The 27,863-nt window shown below is 45.3% G+C and overlaps 1 protein-coding gene across 3 annotated transcripts in view; it reads left to right on the forward strand.

Moving 5' to 3' along the window:
* LOC134353133 (anion exchange protein 2-like) overlaps positions 1-27,863 on the forward strand; it is a 265,524-nt gene that overhangs the window by 43,591 nt on the left and 194,070 nt on the right. The window contains exon 1 of one of the 3 annotated variants that reach the window (XM_063061103.1): positions 6,373-6,492. The exons of the other annotated variants lie outside the window; for them this stretch is intronic. The gene's annotated coding sequence lies outside the window, so the exon portion shown is untranslated. Of the gene's footprint in view, positions 1-6,372; positions 6,493-27,863 lie in introns of those variants that run through there. 3 annotated transcript variants of the gene reach the window in all.

Genomic DNA, 27,863 nt, shown 5'->3' on the forward strand with positions numbered 1-27,863 from the left:
AAATGCCATCTGTCTACTTCAGGGAATAATGCACTTGTACCTATAGGTTCCTCTGTTCTACAACAATCTCCAGAGTTTTGCCATTCATATGAAAGTCCTACCCTGGTTTGACTTCCTAAAATGCATTATGCCACATGTATCCAGATTAAGCTCCATTTGTCATTCCTTGGCCCACTTACCCAGCTAATCAAGATCCCTCTGTAGTTTTGGATAACCTTCACGAACGTTTCTAATTTTAATCACCTTCCAGTTGGTGACCCTGCCTTCAGGTCTATAATTCCATCCCCCATTTCTTTTCCTTTCTTTGATCCTTATTGAAGCTTTAATCTGTCTTTGCTCATCTATCTTGAACTCCCTTTGTGGCTTGGTGTCAGATTTTGTATGCTAATTGTTTCTGTGAAGCAGCCTGAGATGATAGATTGTGTAAAGACTGTGTACTGCCCAAGTAGACCCCGTTCACAGATTCATAATTTGTGTTGAGACAGCCCATGGTTGGATCATTCGATCCTAACATGGTATGGAGGGATGATGTGGATTGCGGTGAGGTGTGCAGAAGGGCGCAGGGGAGATTCACTAGGATGTTGCCTGGGATGGAGCAGTTAAGTTATAACAAGAGGTTGGGTCTATTCTCCCAGGACCAGAGAGGATTAAGGGAGGAATATCAAATTATGAGGGGCATGGAGAGGATAGAATGCAGGAAACTTTCCCCCTGTCAGAGGTCAATAGAACAAGAGGACAAAGTTTTAGGGTAAGGGGTGAGAGATATTGGAGAATCTGGTTGGGGAGAGGAAGGGTCTTTTTCACTGGAGAATGGTGAATACCTGGAACACTGCCAGGGAGAGTGTTGGAAGCAAAGTCATTGACAAATCAGGGAAGATGGAGCTCATAAGTGGTGACTCTTTGCATGCGGTTCCAATGGGAATCATCAAATATTCATGTTTAGGACTACTACAGCTGAAATGCACAGCCACAGCCATGCATACTTCAATATGCAACACTGGTTTAAGATGGTCTTTAAAAAAATTATTGATACTCAAATCTAGTGATATCAGCGGACCTTGGATGGCAGACTCAGGCTGCACTGGTCTGCAGGTATGATTGAATCGCGGACGGTGTAACCCCCCCACTCCTGGCACATGGACAGTCTCTGGAAATAAAATTGAAGACCTCACAGCAAGATTGCAACACCAGATGGACATCAGGGATCGCTGTGTATTTTGTTTAAAGGAAGCATGTCTCACACACACGATCTTGGACATGGCACTACAGCCCGATGGCTTCACCATTCGCCATAAAGACAGGACAGTTTAGTCTTTTAAAGGTGGAGGAAGTGGAGTACGCTGTATGATTAACTCATCGTGGTGCACAGACATGGTGATTATGTCTCAGTCCTCCTCACCTGACCACAAACATCTAACAGTCAAATGTTGTCCATTTTATCTGCTGAGGGAGTTTTCCACCATCATCCTGATAGCAGTGGACATTCCACCTCAGGTCAATGTCAGACAGACTCCAGAGAAGCTGAGCACTGTAATCAGCAGTCACAAACCAATGCACCCTGTGATGCCTTCCCTATCACCGTGGGGGATTTCAACCAGGCCAGCTTGAAGAACAACTGCCAACATACTACTTGTGGAACTAGATGAGCCAACACACTGAACTACTGTTATACCATCATCAAGTACACTCACCTTGCCATCCCACGCCCACACTTTAGAAAGTCTGGTTACCTAGCTGTTCGTCTACTTGCGGCATATAGGCAGAGACTAAAGACAGTAGCACCAGTGGTGAGAATCAAGAAGGTATGGTAAGAAAGGCGGAGGAGCACTTACAGGACTGCTTTAAGTCGGTAGACTGGACAATATATAGGGACTCATCTTTGAATCTGAATGAATATGCTGCAGTTATCACAGACTTCATTGAGACCTGGTTGGATGGGTGTGTGTCTTCGAGAACATATTGGACATACTCAAACCAAAAGCTGTGGAAGAACCAGGCGATTGTAGTCTGCTGAGGGCTAGATCTGTGGCGTTCGAGACTGGTGATTCAGAACTATACAGGACTTCCAGGTATGACCTCCAGAAAGCTATTTTAAGGATGACTAAAAACAATTCTAATTGAAATTAGAGACAGAATCAGATGCATGTCAGCTCTGGTGGGGTTTGCAAGTCATTACTTCCTACAAGACAAAACCTAACATTATGAATGGCTATGATGCTTCACTCCTAGATGAGCTCTACACCTTTTATGCATGCTTTGAAAGGGAGAATAACACCTGTACAAACCCCTTCAGCATCTACTGACCCTGTGATCTCTGTCTTGGGGGCTAACGTCAGAATATCTTTCATGAAGGTGAACCCTCACAAGGCGTCAGGCCCTGATGGTGTACCTGGAAAGGCTTTGAAACCTGTGCCAACCAAGCGGTGGGTATGTTCAAGGACATCTTCAATCTCTCACTGCAGCAGATGGAAGTTCATACCTGCTTCAAAAGGGTGATCGTACCAATACCCAAGAAGAGCAGGGTGAGCTGCCTCAAGCTGCCCAGTTGCACTCATATCGACTGAAGAAGTGCTTTGAGAGGTTGGTCATTGCTAAAATTAACTCTTGCCTATGCAAGGACTTGGACCTGCTGTAATTTGCCTATTGGCACAATAGGTCAACATCAGATGCAATTTCAACGGCTCTCCACTTGGCCTTTGCTCATGCGGACAGTAGCAACACCTACATCAGGCTGCTGTTTATTGATTATAGCTCAGTGTTCAACATAATCATGTCCTTGGTTCTAATCAACAAGCTTCAAAACCAGGGCCTCTGTTCATCCTTCTGCAACTGGATCCTTGACTTCCTCACCGGGAGGCCACAGTCAATGGGGTTTGGAAATACAGGTTTCCCCTGCCATCCGAAGGTAGAGCATTCCTATGAAACAGTTTGTAAGACGGAATGTCGTAAAGTGAGGAAGCAATTACCATTTATTTATATGGGAAAAATTTGTGAGCGTTCGCAGACTCAAAAAATAACCTACCAAATCATGCCAAATAACACATAAAACCTAAAATAACAGTAATGTATAGTAAAAGCAGGAATGATATGATAAGTACACAGCCTAAAGAAGGTAGAAATTCTTTTCTGCAATCACTGCTGCACTGTCCACTGTAGCGAAAATCTCACGCAGGCGCTCTCGGCAGAAACACTCTCTCCAGTAACTTTTAAGCTATGAAGCTGCCAAATCATACCAAATAACACATAAAAATACACAGCCTATAAAAAGTAGAAATAATGTATGTACAGTGTAGTATCACTTACTGGAACCGGGAAGACAGTGAGCACACTGATGGTGTGTTAGGCTGAGTCGTCGGAGGTTGGGGTGGTATGACGGTGGGGTGTCATCCCATTGTCGTCTGTTTCCATCAGGGCAGGCAGGTCATCTTCTATGTCTGCCTGCATTGATGTCGAAGGTCAAGGTTCGTCGTTTGCTGTGGCTGATGTGGAAGGCTTGAAAAATGATAGTATGCTTGACTGCTAAGCCTCGCGCATTTTCCTATCATACAGTTCTTTGTAAGGACTCAAACCATCCTGCAAATATGCCCTAAACCTACGTACCCTTTCAAAATTAAAGTCGTACTTTTCTGCAATCATTGTTATCAATTGCAGCGAAAATCTCACGCAGTTGCTTCACATTCAGTTCCTGGACGACTTCACTTTCGGTCCGCTCACTACTGCATTCAGTTTCAATTGTTAATTCCTCTTCCAATTGCATCAGCTCTTCATCTATCAGTTCTTGGTCATGAGATGCCAAAACCTCTTCTACATCATCTTTGTCAACTTCCACAAGCCAAACTCACTTTTTCCTTACTTCGTTCACCATGATCGAAACGCTTAATTATGTCTAGTTTTACACTAAGTGCAACACCATTACGAACTCTTTTAGGCTTTTCCGATACCTTAGAACTCATCTTGCTAACGGATGCTCAAAATAAATCGACATAAAGCACAGATGCTCACAGGTACGTGTTTAAACAATGCCGACTAGAATGCAGTTCCGGGGGAGGAGCTTGGCTGCTCGGGGCGCGCGCTGCCTTTTTTTGTAAGAGTGAAAATACTTTCTGTTAGCGAAAATAAGTAACTAATGTAGGTCTTTTGTAACAGCGAGGTGTTGTAAAGCGAACGTTCGAAAAGCAGGGGACACCTGAAACATCTCCACCTTGCTGACGATCAACGCTGTTGTAACTCAACGATGCATTCTTAGCCCACTGCTCTACTCCCTCTACATATACAACTGAGTTGCTAGGCTTAAACGCCTTCTATAAATTTACCGATGACACAACTATTGTTGGCAGAACTTCAGATGATGACGAGGAGACATACCGGAGCCGGATAACTTGGCTGGTTGAGTGGTGTCACAACAACAACCTTGCACTCAAATGTCAGTAAAATTGAGGAATTGTTTGTTGACTTTGGAAGGTCCGAGAGAGAACACATACCAGCCTTTATCAAGGGATCAGTGGTGAAAATAGTGAGCAGTTTCAAGTTCCTGGGTGTCAACATCTCTGAGGATGCTTATAAACTCAGCCAGCCCCATCATGGGCACTAGCCGCCCCAGCAATGACACCTTCAAAGGGTAATGCCTCAAGAAAGTGGTATCCATCATGAAGGACACCCATCACCCAGGACATGCTCTCTTCTCTTTGCTACCATCAGGAAGGAGGTACAGGAGCATGAAGATACATGCTCAACGTTTCAGGAACAGCTTCTTCCATTCTACCATCGGATTTTTGAATGGACAATGAACACCTCACCAGGTTTTTTATTCTCTTTTTGCTCTACTTAATTTTTACATGAATTTCTTATTGTGATACAGTTTTTAAAAAATTATGCTGCCACTAAACAACAAATTTCACAACATATACCAGTGATATTAAATCTGATTCTGATTCTGACAGCATTGAAAAGAGTCTTAATGAGCAGTTAAATCATCACAGCATGGAAAGCTGTGGGTCAAGCAGTGGGACTAATACTGATGAATGCCCATTGTTCGGCATGGATATGCTGGTCCAAGTGGCTTGTTTTCATGCTGTTAACTATGAGTCTGTTGGGGAGAGATGTGAAAGGTGGAGTGTGGTTAGGGGCTTTGATTTGGACTTGTCATGTTGAAATTTGCTCTCATAAAGTAATAAGTTTCATGTCATGAGCATCACACACAAAATGCTGGGATATTTGAAATATCAACTGTTCATTTCACTCCATAGGTGCTGCCCATTCTGTTGAGGTCCTCCAGCATTTTGTGTGACTTGCTCAAGATTCTGCAGAATCTCTTGCGTCTCGTATTTCATGCCATATAAAAAGCAATGATAATAAACCTGATTCTGAAGTACTCCAGTTCACTTGCTACTATAAAGATTAAGATTAGTTTTATTTATCACGTACATCAAAACATGCAGTGAAATGCTCGGTTTGTATCCTATCAGATCAGCAAGGATTACGTTGGGCAGATTGCAAGTATGGTCATCCTTCCAGTGCCAATGTAGCATGAACACAACTCAGTAACCAAATCCTTATTCCTTTGGAGTGTGGGAGGAAACCAGAGCACTCAGAGGAAACACACAAAGTCACAGGGAGAACTTACAAAACTAAACTTTCCGCTCCATTTGCCAAAAGCAGAACTTCCCGGTGGCATTCCATGCTCTCCTCTTGTGCCACGTTGGGGCCACCCTCAGGGTGGAGGAGCAATACCTTATTTTCCGTCTAAGTAGCTCCAGCCTCATTACATGAATTTCAATTTCTCCTTTCGGTTTAAAAAAAAAATTCCCTCCCTATTCTATTCACCATTGTGGCCTCTTACCTCCTCACTTGCCTATCACCTCCTCCCCAAGTCTCCTTTTCCTTCCCTTTCTCCTATAGTCCACTCTGCATTCCTATCAGATTCTTTCCTCTCCAGCCCTTTCCCCTTCCTACCCACCTATCACCTTCCAGCTGTCCTCCTTCCTCTCCTCCCACCTTTTTCTTCTGGTGTCTTCCCCCTTCCTTTCCAGTCCCGAAGAAGGATCTCTGCCTAAAATGTCAACTGTTTATTCACTTCCATCGATGCTGCTTGACCTGCTGAGTTTCTCCAGCATCTTGTTTGTGATACAAAACCAGTGCTTACTTTCTTGGTTGAGTTCCTGTAACCCAAATTTTTCAGATGTGCAGTGCAGTTCTGTAACAGGCGTGCTTGTCTGTGGCATGTCTGAGTAATTCTTGAGAGTCATGTGAGAATGTGAGTGCAATAAAGTTGATTTAATCACTGTGTCGAGATGAAGGGATTTGAATATTTGGCACAGCCTCCGGTTCCTCCTTGATTCAATTTAGTTCTTCAGTGTTTCTGTGGCTGCCTTCCCACAGCTCTCAGTTGTTCGTTTTCCCTTGCTCGGTCCCTTTGACTTGCTCCAAGTTTTCTGACGGTGATTGTTTTTGACTGTCCGGCAAGTTTTCAATCTCTAATCGTTTCTTAAACAGGTTGGTAGCTGTCGGGAAGCATTTTTTGTTGCATTTATTGAAGAACTGCTTCGGGGCTGTGTGTAATTTAAGACCTAATGAATGAAAAGTGGAGCTGGAATCGTCCTGATTAGTACATTTATTTGAAGCAGCTTAAGTAAGTGAAAAGAATCATTGCAAATCTGCAAAGTGACAGGAGTTGTGGTGGTGGGCAAACTTAAGGGATTATGAGGAAGTCAGAATCAGGTTTAATATCATCAGCATATTTTGTGAACTTTGTTGTTTTTGTGGCAGCAGTTACATCTCAATACAGAAGTAAAAACTGAATTACAATAAACATATATAATAGTTAAAGAACTAGTGCAAAAAATGTAGTGAGACAGTGTTTATGGGTTCAATGTCCATTCAGAAATCGGATGGCAGAGGGGAAGAAGCTGTTCCTGAATCGTTAAGTGTGTTCCTTCAGACTCCTGTATCTCTTTCCTGATGGTAGTAATGAGGAGAGCGCATGCCCAGGTGATGGGGGTGTTAAATGATGGATGCCACCTTTTTGCGGCATCGCTTCTTGAAGATGTCCTGGTTGCTGGGGAGGCTGGTGCCCATGTTGGAGCTGACAGCTGACTGAGTTCACAACTTTATGCAGCTTCTTTCGATTTCACCCCCCCCACCGCCCACCATCATACCAGACAGTGATGCAGCCAGTTAGAATGCTGTCATTTGTAGAAAGTTATAGCAAAGGAGGGATGACATGAGACTGGTCCATGGCTGCTCCTTTTCATTAAAACCATTTTTCTGTCATAACGCGTCAGAGATTTCCAGTGATGGGTGGTTAAAATTTAAGCATGAATGAATGGTTAAATGAGATTAATTTTGCAGTAATTGGAGCCCCAAGTTTGCGGTGGACACAGTAGGTGCCGTCACTGGTTTACACTGCCCAGAGTGTGTTGTGGAGTGGACATAGTCTGTGTAGTCACTGATTTACTTTGCCCGATGTGAGGTTTGGACTGGATACTGAGTGAGTGCCTCCACTGATCTACATTGCCCAGTACAAGGCTGGGAGTGGATACAATGGGTATGGTCACTGTTTAACACTGCCTAGTGTGTGTTGCGGAGTGGACACAGTGGATGTAGTGACTGGTTTATGTTGCCCAATATGAGGTTTGAAGTGGATACTGAGTGAGTGTGGTCACTGATTTACACTGCCCCGTTTGTGGTTTGGAGTGGACAGATCAGGTATGGTCCCTAGTTTACACTGCATAGTGTGTGGTTTGATGAATTCCTCTCAACCTTCCAATTCTTCTCATGCAGACATTGTTTGGAGCCATTGGTCACCTGTTGAACTCAACCTTGGCCCATTCCCTCAGCCTGATTGAAATTCTCATTCTGCCAAATAAGAGTAACCTTATTCTGTTGCATCATGTCAAGTTTATTGATGTTTAACTATATACATGTATATAATATATAACCATATAATTTATATATAATATATATTGGTCATTGATTGGAGTACTGTAGAGATGCAATAGAAGTGTTCCCGCGCAAATTTGGCGAAGAGCTCTACAAACTTAGTCTCCATAAAAAAGGGTACTGTCTAGTGCAGTGGTCATTGTGGGAGTGGTCTGAATCAGAGTGGTAAGGCTTTGGCAGGAATTGGCAGAGGCAAGGTAAGTCCATTTCTTATTTTTTATTTCATTTTTCTTATTTAACTCAAGAGAATAGGGGGTATGTCTTCAGGGCCAGTGTTCTGTTCTGGGTGTCAGATGTGGGATTTCCGGGAGACTCCCAGCCTCTCTGTTGTCCACACCTGCATGAGGTGCTTCAAGATGCAGCTCCTTAGAGACGGTGTTAAGGGATTGGAGCTGCAGCTCGATGACCTCTGGTTTGATAGGGTAAGTGAAACAGTGGTAGACAGGAGCTGCAGGGAGGTAGTCACCCCAAGGCTACAGGAAACAGATAAATAGCTGATTGACAGGAGAGGGAAGGGAGAATGTCAGTGGCCATGCCCCTCAACAATAAGAACTCCATTTTGAGTACTGTTGGGGGATGGGGTAACAACCTATCTGGGGGAAGCAACAGCAACCGTGCCTCTGGCACTGAGTCTGGCCCTGTGGCTCAGAAGGGTACGGAACTGAAGAGGGTGGCTGCAGTAATAGGGGACTCTACAGTTGCGGGGGGAGGGGGGGACAGATAGGCGATTCTGTGGATGTTCAAAAGAAATACGGATGGTAGTTTGCCTCCCAGTTGCCAGGGTCCGCGATGTTTCTGAACACATCCACAATATCCTGAAAAGGGAGGGTGAGCAGTCAGAAGACATGGCACATATTGGTACCAATGATATGGGTAGAAAAAGGGAGGAGGCCTGGAAGCAGAGTACAGGGAGCTAGGAAAGAAGCTGAGAAGCAGGACCTCAAGGGTCGTAATCTCAGCATTGCTGCTTGAGCCATATGACACTGAGGATAGGAATAGAATGAGGTGGCAGATAAATGTATGGCTGAAGAATTGGAGCAGGGGGCAGGATTCAGATTTCTGGGGCCGGTGTGACCTGTACATGAGGGATGGGTTGCACTTGAATCCGAAGAGAGCTAGTATTCTTGCGAGCAGGTGGGAGTGATTTTAAACTAATATGGCAGGAGGATGGAAATCATTGTGATAGAGCTGAGAACGAGCCAGCAGGTTTACAAGTAAATGATGGATGTAACATGAATGCAAAGAAGGACAAGCAATGACTGGGTGCTAATGCAGATTGAGCAAAGAGTTAAATTGTACCATGGAAGCAAAATTCAAAAGGGCGAAGAACGCAGGACTGAAGGTTCTGTACTTAAATACATGCAGCATTCACAATAAAGTGGACAAACTCGTGGCACAATTAGAGATTGCTCGGTATGACGTGGCATCGCTGAGTCGTGACTGAAAGAAGGTCATAGTTAGGAGCTTGACTTCAAAGGATATACTTTGTATCGAAAGGACAGCCCCGAGGCATAGGTGGTGGTGCGCCTCCGTTGGTAAGAAATGTGAGTGAAACAGTAATAGACAGTGATCTTTAGAAAGAGGTGACATAGGGTCAGAGAATGTTGAACCTTTTGTGGGTGGAGTTAAGAAACTGCAAGGGTTAAAAAAACAATTATGGGAATCATATGTAGGTCTCCAAATAGCCAAGATGTGGGATTGAGATTGCAAAGGGAGCTGGAGGAGGCATGTAATAAGAGTAATGTCACAGTAGTAATGGGGAACTTCAATATGCAAGGGGATTGGGAAAATCAGGTTGGTGTTGGATCACAAGAGAGGGAATTTGTTGAATGCCTATAAAATGGCTTTTAAATCAGCTTGTGCTTGAGCAGACTTGGGGAAAGGCTATCTTAGATTGGGTGTTGTGTAATAACCCAGATAGAACATAATACATAGAATAGTATAGCATATTACAGGCCCTTCGGCCCACAATGTTGTGCTGACCCTCAAACCCTGCCTCCCATATAACCCCCCCACCTTAAATTCCTCCATATTCCTGTCTAGTAGTCTGTTAAACTTCACTAGTGTATCTGCCTCTACCACTGACTCAGGCAGTGCATTCCACGCACCAACCACTCTCTGAGTAAAAAACTTTCCTTTAATATCCCCCTTGAACTTCCCACCCCTTATCTTAAAGACGTGTCCTCTTGTATTGAGCCGTGGTGCGCTGGCTATCCACTCTATCTATTCCTCTTAATATCTTGTACACCTCTGTCATGTCTCCTCTCATCCTCCTTCTCTCCAAAGAGTAAAGCCTTAGCTCCCTTAATCTCTGATCATAATCCATACTCTCTAAACCAGGCAGCATCCTGGTAAATCTCCTCTGTACCCTTTCCAATGCTTCCACATCCTTCCTATAATGAGGCGACCAGAACTGGGCACAGTACTCCCAAGTGTGGCCTAACCAGAGTTTTATAGAGCTGCATCATTACATTGCAACTCTTAAACCCTATCCCTCGATTTATGAAAGCTAACACCCCATAAGCTTTCTTAACTACCCTATCTACCTGTGAGGCAACTTCCAGTGATCTGTGGACGTGTACCCCCAGATCTTTCTTCTCCTCCACACTACCAAGTATCCTGCCATTTACTTTGTATTCTGCCTTGGAGTTTGTCCTTCCAAAGTGTACCACCTCACACTTCTCTGGGTTGAACTCCATCTGCTACTTCTCAGCCCACTTCTGCATCCTATCAATGTCTCTCTTCAATCTTCGACAATCCTCTACACTATCTACAACACCACCAACCTTTGTGTCGTCTGCAAACTTGCCAACCCACCCTTCTACCCCAACATCCAGGTCGTTAATAAAAATCACGAAGAGTAGAGGTCCCAGAACAGGTCCTTGTGGGACAACACTAGTCACAACCCTCCAATCTGAATGTACTCCCTCCACCACGACCCTCTGCCTTCTGCAGGCAAGCCAATTCTGAATCCACCTGGCCAAACTTCCCTGGATCCCATGCCTTCTAACTTTCTGAATAAGCCTACCATGTGGAACCTTGGCAAATGCCTTACTAAAATCCATATAGATCACATCCACTGCACTACCCTCATCTATATGCCTGGTCACCTCCTCAAAGAACTCTATCAGGCTTGTTAGACACGATCTGCCCTTCACAAAGCCATGCTGACTGTCCCTGATCAGACCATGATTCTCTAAATGCCCATAGATCCTATCTCTAAGAATCTTTTCCAGTAGTTTTCCCACCACAGACGTAATGCTCACTAGTCTATAATTACCCAGACTATCCCTACTACCTTTTTTGAACAAGGGGACAACATTCGCTTCCCTCCAGTCCTCTGGTACCATTCCCGTGGACAACGAGGACATAAGGATCCCAGCCAGAGGCTCTGCAATCTCTTCCCTCGCCTTGTGGAGCAGCCTGGGGAATATTCCGTCAGGCCCCGGGGACTTATCTGTCCTAATGTATATTAACAACTCCAACACCTCCTCTCCCTTAATATCAACATGCTCCAGAACATCAACCTCACTCATATTGTCCTCACTGTCATCAAGTTCCCTCTCATTGGTGAATACCGAAGAGAAGTATTCATTGAGGACGTCGCTCACTTCCATAGCCTCCAGGCACATCTTCTCACCTTTATCTCTAATTGGTCCTACCTTTAGTCCTGTCATCCTTTTGTTCTTCACATAATTGAAGAATGCCTTGGGGTTTTCCTTTACCCTACTCGCCAAGGCCTTCTCATGACCCCTTCTTGCTCTTCTCAGCCCCTTATCAGATCTTATCAGGGAGCTTAATGTAAAGGAACCTTTAGGAGGCAGTGATCATAATATGACTGCAATTCAGGAGGGAGAAGCATAAGTCACAAGTATCAGTATCACAATAGAATAAAGGGAATTAAGGAGGCATGAGAGAGGAGCTTGTCCAGGTGGATTAGAGGATGAAACTGGTGGGGATGATGGCAGAGCAGATTTGGCTGAAGTTTCTCGGAATAGTTCACAGAGTGCAGGATAAATACGTCCCACAAAACTAGTTGCTCTCAGATGGCAGGAGTAGGCAACCATGGCTGACAGGGGAAGTTGCTCTCAGATGGCAGGGGTAGGCAACCATGGCTAACAGGGGAACAACAGGAATTCTGCAGATGCTGGAAATTCAAGCAACACACATCAAAGTTGCTGGTGAACGCAGCAGGCCAGGCAGCATCTATAGGAAGAGGCGCAGTCGACGTTTCAGGCCGAGACCCTTCGTCAGGACTAACTGAAGGAAGAGTGAGTAAGGGATTTGAAATTTGGAGGGGGAGGAGGAGATGCAAAATGATAGGAGAAGACAGGAGGGGGAGGGATAGAGCCGAGAGCTGGACAGGTGATTGGCAAAAGGGGATACGAGAGGATCATGGGACAGGAGGTCCGGGAAGAAAGACGGGGGGGGGATGACCCAGAGGATGGGCAAGAGGTATATTCAGAGGGACAGAGGAAGAAAAAGGAGAGGGAGAGAAAGAATGTGTGCATAAAAATGAGTAACAGCTGAGGTACGAGGGGGAGGTGGGGCCTAGCAGAAGTTAGAGAAGTCAATGTTCATGCCATCAGGTTGGAGGCTACCCAGACGGAATACAAGGTGTTGTTCCTCCAACCTGAGTGTGGCTTCATCTTTACAGTAGAGGAGGCCGTGGATAGACATGTCAGAATGGGAATGGGATGTGGAATTAAAATGTGTGGCCACTGGGAGATCCTGCTTTCTCTGGCGGACAGAGCGTAGATGTTCAGCAAAGCGGTCTCCCAGTCTGCGTCGGGTCTCACCAATATATAAAAGGCCACATCGGGAGCACCGGACGCAGTATATCACCCCAGTCGACTCACAGGTGAAGTGATGCCTCACCTGGAAGGACTGTTTGGGGCCCTGAATGGTGGTAAGGGAGGAAGTGTAAGGGCATGTGTAGCACTTGTTCCGCTTACACGGATAAGTGCCAGGAGGGAGATCAGTGGGGAGGGATGGGGGGGATGAATGGACAAGGGAGTTGTGTAGGGAGCGATCCCTGCGGAATGCAGAGAGAGGGGGGGAGGGAAAGATGTGCTTAGTGGTGGGATCCCGTTGGAGGTGGCGGAAGTTACGGAGAATAATATGTTGGACCCGGAGGCTGGTGGGGTGGTAGGTGAGGACCAGGGGAACCCTATTCCTAGTGGGGTGGTGGGAGGATGGAGTGAGAGCAGATGTACGTGAAATGGGGGAGATGCGTTTAAGAGCAGAGTTGATAGTGGAGGAAGGGAAGCCCCTTTCTTTAAAAAATGAAGACATCTCCCTCGTCCTAGAATGAAAAGCCTCATCCTGAGAGCAGATGCGGCGGAGACGGAGGAATTGCGAGAAGGGGATGGCATTTTTGCAAGAGACAGGGTGAGAAGAGGAATAGTCCAGATAGCTGTGAGAGTCAGTAGGCTTATAGTAGACATCAGTGGATAAGCTGTCTCCAGAGACAGAGACAGAAAGATCTAGAAAGGGGAGGGAGGTGTCGGAAATGGACCAGGTAAACTTGAGGGCAGGGTGAAAGTTGGAGGCAAAGTTAATAAAGTCAACGAGTTCTGCATGCGTGCAGGAAGCAGCGCCAATGCAGTCGTCGATGTAGCGAAGGAAAAGTGGGGGACAGATACCAGAATAGGCACGGAACATAGATTGTTCCACAAACCCAACAAAAAGGCAGGCATAGCTAGGACCCATACGGGTGCCCATAGCTACACCTTTAGTTTGGAGGAAATGGGAGGAGCAAAAGGAGAAATTATTAAGAGTAAGGACTAATTCCGCTAGACGGAGCAGAGTGGTGGTAGAGGGGAACTGATTAGGTCTGGAATCCAAAAAGAAGCGTAGAGCTTTGAGACCTTCCTGATGGGGGATGGAAGTATATAAGGACTGGACATCCATGGTCTCAAAGCTCTACGCTTCTTTTTGGATTCCAGACCTAATCAGTTCCCCTCTACCACCACTCTGCTCCGTCTAGCGGAATTAGTCCTTGCTCTTAATAATTTCTCCTTTTGCTCCAGAGAAAGCAGGATCTCCCAGTGGCCACACATTTTAATTCCATATCCCATTCCCATTCTGACATGTCTATCCATGGCCTCCTCTACTGTAAAGATGAAGCCACACTCAGGTTGGAGGAACAACACCTTGTATTCCGTCTGGGTAGCCTCCAACCTGATGGCATGAACATTGACTTCTCTAACTTCTGCTAGGCCCCACCTCCCCCTCGTACCTCAGCTGTTACTCATTTTTATGCACACATTCTTTCTCTCACTCTCCTTTTTCTTCCTCTGTCCCTCTGAATATACCTCTTGCCCATCCTCTGGGTCACCCCCCCCCCCCGCCGTCTTTCTTCCTGGACCTCCTGTCCCATGATCCTCTCGTATCCCCTTTTGCCTATCACCTGTCCAGCTCTCGGCTCTATCCCTCCCCCTCCTGTCTTCTCCTATGATTTTGCATCTCCCCCTCCCCCTCCAGCTTTCAAATCCCTTACTCACTCTTCCTTCAGTTAGTCCTGACGAAGGGTCTCAGCCTGAAACGTCGACTGTGCCTCTTCCTATAGATGCTGCCTGGCCTGCTGCGTTCACCAGCAACTTTGATGTGTGTTGCTAACAGGGGAAGTTGCTCTCAGATGGCAGGGGTAGGCAACCATGGCTGACAGGGGAAGTTGCTCTCAGATGGCAGGGGTAGGCAACCATGGCTGACAGGGGAAGTTGCTCTCAGATGGCAGGGGTAGGCAACCATGGCTGACAGGGGAAGTTGCTCTCAGATGGCAGGGGTAGGCAACCATGGCTGACAGGGGAAGTTGCTCTCAGATGGCAGGGGTAGGCAACCATGGCTGACAGGGGAAGTTGCTCTCAGATGGCAGGGGTAGGCAACCATGGCTGACAGGGGAAGTTGCTCTCAGATGGCAGGGGTAGGCAACCATGGCTGACAAGGGAAGTTGCTCTCAGATGGCAGGGGTAGGCAACCATGGCTGACAGGGGAAGTTGCTCTCAGATGGCAGGGGTAGGCAACCATGGCTGACAGGGGAAGTTGCTCTCAGATGGCAGGAGTAGGCAACCATGGCTGACAAGGGAAGTTGCTCTCAGATGGCAGGGGTAGGCAACCATGGCTGACAGGGGAAGTTGCTCTCAGATGGCAGGGGTAGGCAACCATGGCTGACAGGGGAAGTTGCTCTCAGATGGCAGGGGTAGGCAACCATGGCTGACAGGAGAAGTTGCTCTCAGATGGCAGGGGTAGGCAACAATGGCTGACAGGGGAAGTTGAAGACTGTATAAAAGCCAAGGCAAGAGCATATAAGGTAGCAAAATTGAGTGGGAAGTTGGATGATTGGGAAGCTTTTAAAATCCAACAGAAGGCAACTAAAAAAAGACTCTAAGAAGGGAAAAGATGAAATATGAGGGTAAACTTGGCAGTAATATAAAGCAGGATACTAAAAGTTTTTTCAGTTATATAAAGGGCAAAAGGGAGGTGAGAGTTGATATTGGACCACTGGCAAATGAGGAGGGTAGTAATGTGGGACAAAGAAATGGCAGATGAACTTAATAGGTACTTTGCATCAGTCTTTACTGTGGAAGATGTGAGCAGTGTGCCAGAGGTCCATGAGTGTCGGGGAGCAGGGGTGAGTGCCATTGCTAATACAAAGGAAAAAGTGCTTGACAAGCTGAAAGGTCTAAGGTGGGTAAGTCACCTGGACCAGATAGACTACATGCCAGAGTTCTGAGAGAGGTTACAGAGAGATAACTGATCCATTGGTTATGATCTTTCAAGAATCACTTGATTCTGCCATGGTCCTAGAGTACTGAAAGATGGCAAATGTCACTCCACTCTTTAAGAAGGGTGGAAGGCAAAAAAATGGAAATTATAGGCCCATTTGCCTGACCTTAGTAAATGAGAAAGTGTTGGAGTCTGTTATTAAGGCTGAAGTTTCAGGGTACTTGGAGACTAATGAAGAAATAGGTCAAAGTCAGCATGATTTCTGTAAAGGGAAATCTTGCCTTACAAATCTATTAATTCTTTGAGTAAGTAACAAGTAGGGTGGACAAAGGAGAGGCAGTGGATGTCATTTACTTGGATTTTCAAAAGACATTTGATTAGGTACCACACATGAGGCTGCTTAACAATATAAAATCCTATGATGTTACAGGAAATATACAGGCATGGATAGAGGATTGGCTGACAGGCAGGAGGCAGTGAGTGGAAATAAAGGGGGCCTTTTCTGTTTGGCTGCCAGTGGCTAGTGGTGTTCCTCAGGGGTCAGTATTGGGACCACTGCTTTTCACATTGTTTGTCAGTGCTTTAGGTAGTGGAATTGATGGCTTTGTGGCCACATTTGCGAATGATACGAAGATGGGTGGTGGGGTAGGTAGTGCTGAGGATGCACGGTGTTTTCAGCAGGACTTAGACAAATAGGAAGAATGGGCAAAAAAAAAAGTGGCAGATAGAATATAGTGTTGCGAAATGTATGATCATGCACTTGGGTATAAGGAGCAATACTGCAGACTATTGTCTAAATGGGGAGAAAATTCAAACATCACAGGTACAGAGGGACTTGGGAGTCCTTGTGCAAGACTCCAGAAGGTTAATTTACAGGTTGAGTCTATGGTAAAGAAGGCAAATGCATTGTTGGCATTTATTTCAAGGAGAATAGAATATAACAGCAAGGAGATAAAGCTGAACGTTTATAAGGCACTACTTGGGTCGCACTTGGAGTATTGTTAACAGTTTGGGGCTCCGTGTCTCAGAACGGATGTGTTGTTATTGGAGGGAGTACAGAGGAGGTTCACAAAGATGATTCTGGGAACGAAGGGGTTAACATATGATGAGCATTTGGCAGCTTTGGGCCTGTACTCACTGGAATTTAGAAAAATGCGTGGCGATCTCATTGAAACCTACGGAATGTTGAAAGGACTAGATAGGGTGCTGCTGGTGCTGCCTTGTTCAAAAAGGTGATACTAAGGATCCAGGTAAGATCATCCGTGATGTGAACTCTGAGGAACTGGGTGCACCTAACTCTCTGTCTATGGAGGAGTCATGTATTTGCAGAGGGGATGGTCCATCTGCACCATCTTGAAGTTCACAGAGTAGACAAAGGAAATCAGTATGTTCAGGCTTGGATTGTTCTTTTCACACCAATCTACCAGCCACCCCACTTTCCCTCTCTACTCCATCTCATCATTGTTCTCGATGACGCCAAACACTGTTGTGTTATCCGCAAACTTAATGACACAGAGCTGAATCCTGCGACGCAGTCATGCATCATCAGTGTGAACAGCAGTGGGGTGAGCACACAGCCTTGGGGATCCCAGTGCTCAGAGTAATTGGACTCGAGACATTGCTGCCCACGTGGACTGACTGTGGCCTTGCTGTTAGGAGGTGCAGTATTCAGTTACAGAGGAAGATGTTGAGACCCTCAAGGACAGCTTCCCCGCCAGTTTCTGCTAAACATGCAATGTGGTAACCTTTAATGTGTATTATTTATTTATTTATTTATTGAAATACAATGTGGAACAGGCCCTTAGAGCCCTGCCGCCCAGTGGCCCACCTATTTAACACTAGCCTAATCAGGGACAATTTACAATGACCAATTAACCTACCTGCTGGTATGTCTTTAGACTGTGGGTGGAAATCGGAGAATTAAATTCAAGCTTAATTGTCATTTAACCATGTATGAATACTCATGAATACAGCCATTGACTATGACTATGACTATGACTATAAATGAGACAGCGTTACTACAGGATCAAGGTGAAAAGACACTTTGCCAGCAGTAACACACAGTAAGCACACACAAGTTCACAATCACGTAATCAGAGTCCCGAGGTCCATCCCATATATATATATTTTAGTCCACTGATAACATCTGCGACTAGCCACTGACACCTGCGAGGAGAATCCGTGGCCTTGAGGCCTAGCCCTTGTACATACAAAACACAACCAGACGAATACACACTGTATGTATATATTCCAGGTCCCTCCTCAGTCCATTTTAAATCTTCAGTTGGCACAACTGTGCTATGCTGCCCTGACAGAGTGTGGTGGCTCAGGTGCTTCAGCTTCAGCAGCTGAAAAGCAAGTGACCCTGCAGCTTGAGGCCCGAGCCCACTGAGTGCCACTAAAAAATCTGCAGTCAGCCACAACAGAGCTTGTCTTCTGCTAAGCGAAACCGTGGAAGGGCACCTCTGACTCGGTTCTGGACACCACGTCACACAGCTCCTGTTGAAGCACAATGGCTTTATCCCCTCACTTTGGTGGCTGCAAACAGGCAACATTGTCCTTGTCCTTGCTATGGCCGAAGACTCAGCCCCCTCCATCCACCCCTGCACGCATCTTAATCACTCAGCGAATCAAACTTGTGGTGTACCAGATTAACAATGTCCAAAGGGGTCTTGCGATCACAAGAAAAGCGACCATGATGGTCACTTGCTATTTGACTGTAAGCCCCCATCGACTTGGGCAGCAGAATGTTGCGCTGCTCTTTTGTTATCTCCACCAGCGAGCAACTCGCTGATGGTGTAGACCTACAGTCCTTTGAGTTCTGAATGAATAGCAGGATCTTGCAATCATTAGACGTACGTTTAAGTACAATGGTAGCATCTTTTGTTTATCCCGTAGAAGCCACTATGGCCAATCTTGCCATGATCTAGCTGGAGCCCGGAGGAAACCCACACCAACACAGGGAAAGTGTACGAACTGCTTACAGATAGCGGCGGGAATTGAACCTGAGTCACTGATAGTGCAAGCCATTGTGTCAACCTTTTTGCTGCCTTGCTGCCCCACAGTATTTATCATGATCAAAGTACATTTATCATCTATGTGTATATTATGCAACCCTAAGATTTGTCTCCTTACAGGCAGGCACAATATGAAAAACAGCAAAAGAACTTTAAAAAAAAACTATCTAAAACCAAATGTGCAGCGAGGGGAAAAAATGGGGAAACAATAAGAGTAAGCAAGCAGCTTCAGAACTGAAGTTTTACGAAAGACATGAAAGCAGGCCGGAGCAGGCCACAGGTTCAGTTCAGCACGGAGCTGAATAAACATTGCGGAGCGGTGACCAGAATTGGCCCTTGCCTTGCTACTGGTCCTTATGCCCTAACCTTTTCAATTTGGCCTGACGCTTAAATTGTCCAAACATTGGGTCATTTTCACTGTCACTCTTGGATCGCTCGGGGCCCGAGCACCCCTGCCACGATTTGGCCTGTATCCAACCTTTCCAATTCATGAAGGTACATCAGCAGCTCGACTTCAGTATCAGCTTAAGGAGCTTTGATATGTCATCAAAAATTCTTGCAAATTTCAACAGATGTATGGAGGAGAGTATTCTGAATGTTGCATCACAGGCTGGAATGGCAGCTCCAATGTTCAGGACTGAAAGAGGCTGCTTGCTGGTGGCAGATAAAGCAAAGGAAACAACTAAGTACTTCATCAATTACACTTTTTCTGCTAAATGATCACTGCAGACAATAGACTAACTTCCCTGTCGGAGCTGAGCTTTTGAACAGCCTGTACGACCTGGCATTTTTGCAGTAGAAACTGAAGTCTCGAAATGCAGCAAGGTGTGTACGGGCTGAATCAGGGTGGTGGGTTCTGGACCAGAGGGTGGGGGATGAGCCAATGTTTGGCCATTGCTGGACAAAACTTGGAGGTAGTTTGGTTCTGCAGAACCAAGGCAAGACAAGTGGAGGCAGTGCAGAGTAGAGATGGCGGGGCCTGGACCTGAGCCTCAGAGTGAGGAAAGACCAGAAATTTGATCAATTTAAGCACTGAGTGAATTGGAAAATTTGGGTACGTGCTGAATTGAGGTGGTGGGGCACTGGTTTGAGAGTATTGAAGCAGCAGGGTCTGGGTCCGAGAGCAAGGTCTGGATGATTTAAGTGCTGGGCCAGATTGAAAAGGACAGGGTGTCGGGGTTGGAGACGAGTCATGGGCCAGTTCAGATTGTTGCTCCGCAAGGTTTACTCATCAACTCGTTACTCCACAAGGTTTATTCATTTCTCCACTGAACTGTGGCCTGCAACTATCACAGTGTGAACAACTGTTATGAACCTCAGTTCTGAATGCTATTTGCTTGCTTTTATTGTTTGCAAGGGTTTTTCTTTTTTTTTCCTCTCTGCACATTGGGTGTTTGATGGTCTACTTTTGTTTTAATGGGTTCTATTAGGTTTCTTTGTTTTGTACCTGCCTATAAGAAGACAAATCTCAAGGTTGTATAAAATATACATAGTTGGATAATAAATGTACTTTGACTTTGACATCAGGGGAAGCCATGACTGTGCCTTGCCTCTCCCTTTGCTCACCTCTACCATGCCTTCCCTGCACCCCCGCCACCACTTACCTCTGCTTTCCTCGACTATTTCTCGCCTGTGCCTCAGCCTGTGCTTGACTCTCCATTATTAGCTGTGATCATTATTAATAAAGTGTTATTAATGTAGTTAGAAGTTTTCTTTGTTTTGTTTTTTGCTACTGATGAGAAGTCGCTGGGCATCACCAGCGCCATCTTAAGCTTTTAAGACCATAAAGAAGGTGTGGAAAGATGAACTTGAATGGCACAGAGAATAGGGGATCTCAATTCTGTTCATAGATTGGGAATTGTGAGGGCTGATCTCTCGACTGAGAAGGCTGCGATTGTTAAATGTCTAAAGGTGGAGTGAATGTCAACGGATGAAAGGGACAAAAATCCGAGACAAGGCATCTAAGGAGCTAGAACCATAGAACACACAGCACAGAAAACAGGCCATTCGGCCCTACTAGTCTGTGCCGAAACATTTGTAGCCCACCTGGCCAACCTCAGGGTCGCTCGGCTCGCTGTCGTCTAGGGAAACAGCCCTTGGCCCCGCCAAACTGGGTAATTAGTTTGTGTGGATGCTGTGTGATGTACCCCACCCTGCCCAAATAACAGACAATACACCAGATACGATTAAATGATTTACAGTTTATAGATATTACTGGAACTATATAATTAATAGAGAATAAAATATAAAAGGAAAATAAAAGGTGCCACACTTCTCAAAGTTCAATCTCTTTGTGCACAAACAGTTGGAGCTCAGGACCCTTCTTCTTCACCCTGCGACCCCTCGGACCACCTCGACCGGCTGCCTGGGACCAACAACGGTGGTCGACCAGACGCTCCACACGAGTCTGTCTCAGCCTCCTCTCCTCACCGAACGCCCCGCTCGGGGTCCGACTCTGTTAGTGGACTCACAGCACCTGGTCCATCCTCTGTTTCTCTCTCCCACCTTCTGCCCCAAAAACCCACGCATACAATATTTTACAGACACACCAAAGCATAACAACTATCGCAATTGGTTCATTCTTATCAATAGATAATCCAAAACAAACTGCTAACGGGAAGGACTTTCTCAGCAGTTAACATAACAAAGAAGCCCTGTCAATTATAACATAACAAAGAAGCCATTTTAATTAGACTACTCAGTGACATAAAAAAAAGAAACCCCTTACACATTATTCTGCTGGTCCCATTGACCTGCATCCAGTCCATAACCCTCCAGACCTCTCCCATCCATGTACCTATCCAATTTATTCTTAAAACTTAAGTGATCCTGCATTTACCACGTCAGATGGCAGCTCGTACCACACTCCCACCACTCTCTAGAGTGAAGAAGTTACACCTAATGTTCCCCCTAAACCTTTCCCCTTTCACCCTAAAGCCATGTCCTCCTATATTTATCTCTCCTAATCTAAGTGGAAAGAGCCTATTCACACTTACACTGTCTATACCCCTCATAATTTTGTAAACCTCTATCAAGTCTCCCCTCATTCTTCTACGCTGCAAGGAATAAAGTCCTAACCTGTTCAATCTTTCCCTGTAACTCAACTCCTGAAGACCCGGCAACATCCTAGTAAACCTTCTCTGCACTCTTTCAATCTTACTGATATCCTTCCTATAGTTAGGTGACCAGAACTGTACACGATACTCCAAATTTGGCCTCAGCAATGTCTTATGCAACCTCCCTATAACATCCCAACTGCTATACTCAATTATTCTCATATTATACAACATATTATTCTCCGTAACTTCCGCCACCTCCAATGGGATCCCACCACTAAACACATCTTTCCCTCCCCCCTCCCCCGCTTTCCGCAGGGATCGCTCCTTACGCGACTCCAGTGTCCATTCGTCCCCCCACCATCCCTCCCCACTGATCTCCCTCCTGGCACTTATCCTTGTAAGCGGAACAAGTGCTACACATGCCCTTACACTTCCTCCCTTACCACCATTCAGGGCCCTAGACAGTCCTTCCAGGTGAGGCGACACTTCATCTGTGAGTCGGCTGGGGTGATATACTGCGTCCGGTGCTCCCGATGTGGCCTTCTATATATTGGCGAGACCTGACACAGACTGGGAGATCGTTTTGCTGAACACCTACCCTCTGTCTGCCAGAGAAAGCAGGATCTCCCAGTGGCCACACATTTTAATTCCACATCCCATTCCCATTCTGACATGTCTATCCACGGCCTCCTCTACTGTAAAGATGAAGCCACACTCAGGTTGGAGGAACAACACCTTATATTCCGTCTGGGTAGCCTCCAACTTGATGGCATGAACATTGACTTCTCTAACTTCTGCTAATGCTCCACCTCCCCCCGTACCCCATCCGTTATTTATTTTTATACACACATTCTTTCTCTCACTCTCCTTTTTCTCCCTCTGTCCCTCTGACTCTACCCCTTGCCCATCCTCTGGGTTCCCCCTGCCCCTTGTCTTTCTCCATGGGCCTCCTGTCCCATGATCCTCTCATATCCCCTTTGCCAATCACCTGTCCAGCTCTTGGCTCCATCCCTCCCCCTCCTGTCTTCTCCTATCATTTTGGATCTCCCCCTCCCCCTCCCATTTTCAAATCTCTTACTAACTCTTCCTTCAGTTAGTCCTGTCGAAGGGTCTCGGCCTGAAACATCGACTGAACCTCTTCCTAGAGATGCTGCCTGGCCTGCTGCGTTCACCAGCAACTTCGATGTGTGTTGCTATACTCAATACTTTGATTTATGAATGCCAGGATACCAAGAGAGTTGACATCATCTTTTTTGATTCAGGGAATCAATGACTTGAAATCTGCTTTCAGAAAGGGTCATAGAATCAAATTCAAACTGGTTCTATGTCAGTGTGGAGTGATGGTAGTGTTGGATGGGATGAGGAGCTATGGGGTGATAGAGTTGGGGCAATGGAACAGTCTGCCAAGGTAATAGGATGGGGTTCTCTGGAGTGTGAGATGGGATGGTGAGGGTGTGGATTGTTGGAACTGGGGATGTAGAGTGGGGTGATGGAACCAGGAAAGATGGTTCCAGGACAGCTGGCTGCTGGTGGTGTAGTGGACAGCAAAAGTTGGCAGACTTGCTCTGAGGGAGAGTAAGGGGCTAGCAGCTGGAGTGATGGGAAGATGGCGAGGGTAAAGTCATATGTGTGTATGTTGGTGCTTTTGTTGCACTGTCAAACCTGGTCTCCAGTTGTTGCAGCAAAGACCTTGCTCTCTCGAATCCCTGAGGTAGTTTCTATTCCGTCATCGTCCTCTGTTTAAGGAATTCCCACATGTACATCTTCCCCCTCCTTGGATCTGGGGTGAGAACAAGCCATCTTCAGTGCCAAGACTCCCTAGGGAATTGGTTCCAGAGTAAAAGTTCTGAGTGAGCAGGTCCTTGTTTTGCTGTCTGATTGTGCTTTTTTTTTTGTCATGAGATTAGTTTTGCCAGCATGAAGTGCAATCGGGTCAGCCATTATAGAGAACGAACTTTTTGCAAATTCTGCTCAAACTGAAATGGTGTCTTGTAAACACACTTGCTGCTTCAGCCAAGATTATTGTTGATGTCAACTGGTGCACTGTCTATCTAGGAACAGGACTTGACTGTATGACCCCTGAGCCTTCTGTGCCTCTCAGTAAAATCATGGCTGATCTTCTGCCTGCCTTCCCTGCGGTCACCCTACCTTCCCTGTGCGCACCACTCAGCAGTAACTCCACTTCAGGAAAAAACTGTTTTTCTTTTGAATATTCTGAGTGATTCAAATTAGTTTATTGTTGTGTATACCAGGATGCAATGAAATTCCTGAACAAATGAGGTTCACAGGGTAAATAATACACATGGTAACAATAAATACAGCAACAGCTTGCGTAACAACAACAGAATTGTGCAAAGGCAGGAGGGCACTCTGAATTCACGCTCACATAAATGTGTCAGATTGGAAGGAGAGTTAGCAGTATGAGAATGTGGTAGCACACCAGGAAGGGAATGTGAGAGAACTGATTGGTTCAGCAGTCTGATAGCAGTGGGGAAGAAGCTATTCTTGAGTCTGGTCGTCCAGGTTTTCAGACTCCTGTACTTTCTTCCAGAAGGCAGATGAGAGAAAAGGGATTGGACAGGTTGGAAGGCATCCACTAACATGTCTGAAGCAATGCACTGTGTAGATGGCCCGTACTAAATGGAATGAAGTGAAGTGCCTTCGATGGACTGGTCAGTAATTACCACACTCCCATCAGTTCAGAGAAGAGCAATTGCCATACTGTGCAACCGTCAAGATACTTTCTATAATGCACCTGCAGAAGTTTGAGAGAGTCATTGTGGGCATGCCAAATCTTCTCAGACGCCTAAGAAGTTACACATGCTGATGTGCTTTTTTGATCACTGTGTTGGTGTGAAGGGGTCAACCCAAAGATGTTATGTTAGAAAGCTGGTGATATGGATGCCAAGGAGATTGAACTGTTGATAACTTCTCCAGCAACTCTGTTGATGAGGATGGGGTTCCTTGGGTCAACAACCAGCTCTTGTTTTACTGGCATGAGAGTCTAGGTTGTTCTTCTAACCCCATGACACAAGGTTCATTATTTCTTTCCTTTACTTTGTCTCATCACTGATTTGGCTTTTAACAGTTCTGTCAATGGGGAAACTTAAAGATCAAATTGGTGCTGTATCTGGGCATGTGCATATAGGGAGTAAAGCAGGGGACTGGGCACACAACCCTGGGGAGCACCAGTGTGTAGGATCAGAATGAATGAAATGCTATGACCAATTCTAACGTAACTATCAATATGCTATGAATAGCCTGGAACATGCCTCGGAATGACTCGGTAGCTAAGTGGTATAGTAGGCTGATGTTGTTGGTTCAAATCCCACCAGGAAATTTTCCAAAGAGAATTTGAATGCAATTTAAAATGTGGTATTCTGTTCCTGCATCTTTTCCAAGAAGGTAGAAGAGGGAAAATAGACTGGCCAGAATGGACAGCATCTGATTCCAAAATCAATGTTGATAGAGGTGCTACATTTTCCTGAGCAGTTGTACACTGCTGTCCTATGCTTTGTTCTGGATGACTGAGCTGCCCTCCGGTGGCTTAACATAATAATCAGTTGAACCAGGTTCTTGCCAGCAGCCCACTTTCAGGGATCTTATCCTGAAAATGAGTAAAGCTCTTAATTCCATCAAGATTGGCAGCTGCCCCTGTTGTTTCTGTGTTTTTAGAACATAAAACAGTACAGCCCAGGAACAGACCCTTCAGCCCACAATGCCAAATTAAACTAAATGTCTTCTGCCTGCACATAATCCATATCCCTCCATTCCCTGCATATTTATTTGTCTATCTAATTGCCTCTTAAGCACTTCTACCATTATCTGATTCCACCACTACTCCTGGCAGCCTATTCTATGCACCCTATCATGTTATTTTAAAAAAAACTTGGCCTGTATGTCTCCCTTAAACTTTCCCTCCTACCTTAAGTGTATGTCCTCTTGTATTTGACTTTTCTAAGATGAGGGAAAAAAGATTCCCACTGTATACCCTATCTATGTCTTTCATGGCAGGGTACATTGTAGTTACTGTAATGCTTAACAGCGCCAGCAATCAGAAGATTAGGATTCAATTCCCATCTCTCTCTGGAAGGAGTTTGTACCTTCTCATTTCTATGTTGCTTTTCTCCAGGCGCTCCAGTTTCCTCCCACATTCCAAAGACATATGGGTTAGGTTTAGTAAGTTGTGGGGAATGCTCTGTTGGCGCTGGAAGCATGGTGACCCTTGTGGGCTGTCCCCAGTACATCCTCAGACTGTCAGTCATTGATGCAAATAACTCATTTAACTGTATGTTTTGAAATGCATGTGATAAATAAAGCTAACATTTATAGTTTTATAAACTTCCACCATATCTCCCTTCAGCCTCTGCTCCAGAGAAAACAACCCAAATTTGTCCATGCCCTCTAATCAGGGACTTTTCCTGAGGAGTTTTATTCTCGGTGTAAGGAAGGACATTCATTTCTGTTCCCCCTTCTATTGCTTCTTTCAGGATATCCTGAAATATTTTATTGCTAATGAGGCTCTGCACAAGTATAGCCATGGGAATTGTAACAGCCAATTGATCATATTAAGCTTCCTCCATTAGAATGTAATAATGACCAGACAATTTGTTTTGGTCATGTTGATTCAAAAAGAAATATTGGCAAAGATTCCATGGGCAACTGCTACCTTTGAAAATAGTCCCGAGATATTATTTAGATTCAACCTCGGGGGTGGGGGGGGGTGTAAAAGAAGCCTCTCATTTGCGTTTCATTCAGATAAAGTAATTCTAAATGAGCATTAGTCTTCTCAAAAGAATAGAATGCTGGTAAAATCCTATTTGAAGATGGTAGGAGTAATGGTTTATTGAAAATTGATGCTGATGAGATATTAGAAAGGCTGGCTGGTCAGGTGGTGGAATACATCCTGGCTGGCTCAAAGAAGGGTTAGACAGAGATGCCTCAGTCTTCCAATGGTCCCTAGATACAAGGAGTTCTGTTCATTTTTATGGACATGCATAACCATGGTATAACTGCCATGGAATTTAGCTTTTTGCAGCAGCATACTACATTCTTCTTTGGTTGTCCATCGAAATCCGATGACGACGTCCACTCCTTTAATGGTAAGATCTTTAATGACTATACAGTCCTATCCTGGACCCACAAGCTCTATTGCAGGTGGGACATTTATATGTGGTAGTGGTGGCAACCATGGCTGCATTTCTCCTGGCTCTCTTCTGCTGTCTTCTGGTTGTTCTTTCCATCTACAGAATACGAAACCCGTCCCTACACAGCTGTTGCCAAGTGGTACGGTCAGCAGCAACATCTTCCAGGTCCTCGGATCTGATCTTGCACTTAAAGCATTCTTCACCTGATCCTTATAGCGCTTCTTTGGCCCTCCAGCTGAGTGTCGCATTACACATATGACGAATTACAAACTAAAATGAACATAAATTATATGTAATTTACTTGTCAAAACAAACAAATGTAAACATGACATTAGTGCAAGTTGAGGGAAATGTAGGCCAAGTTCAAATTAGGGTTTTTCACATTGGCAGTGCACAAGAAGTTGTTGTTGAACCTTGAAGAGTGGGTCTTCAGGCTCCTGTAACTCCTGCCTGTTAGCAGCATGGAGCTGTGATCGTGGGCATGATGGTGGGGCTTCCTGATGATGGATGTTACCTTCCTTCTTGTAGACTTTGCTTCTTGTAGATGTCCTTGACGGTGGAGAGAACTGGACTCATAATGGAACTGGCTGAATCCACCACTCTATGTAGCCTCTTGCATTCCTGTGCATTGCAGATTCTAAATCCGATTCTATTCCATATCATACTTCTAAGAAAGCAGAAACGCTGGCACATCTTCATAGTTTCATCTACTTGCTGGGCTCAAGAGGTTGGTATCCAGCTGTTTGTAGTTTCCTTCAGTGAGTACTGGTTGGTGCCTGTTCACTTGACTTCTCCTTACTAAAGCCCACAATCATTTCCTTGTTTTTGCCAATGTTAAAGTGCAAGGTTGTTTTTATGACACCACTCAAGGAACTGACCTATCTCACTCCTGTATGCCACCTCTTCACCATCAGTGATACTGTCAACAACATTGACAAAACTGCAGATGGCATCGAAGCTATGCTTAGTTACAC

This window comes from Mobula hypostoma, chromosome 1 (assembly GCF_963921235.1).
Source record: "Mobula hypostoma chromosome 1, sMobHyp1.1, whole genome shotgun sequence".
NCBI classification, from domain to species: domain Eukaryota; kingdom Metazoa; phylum Chordata; class Chondrichthyes; order Myliobatiformes; family Myliobatidae; genus Mobula; species Mobula hypostoma.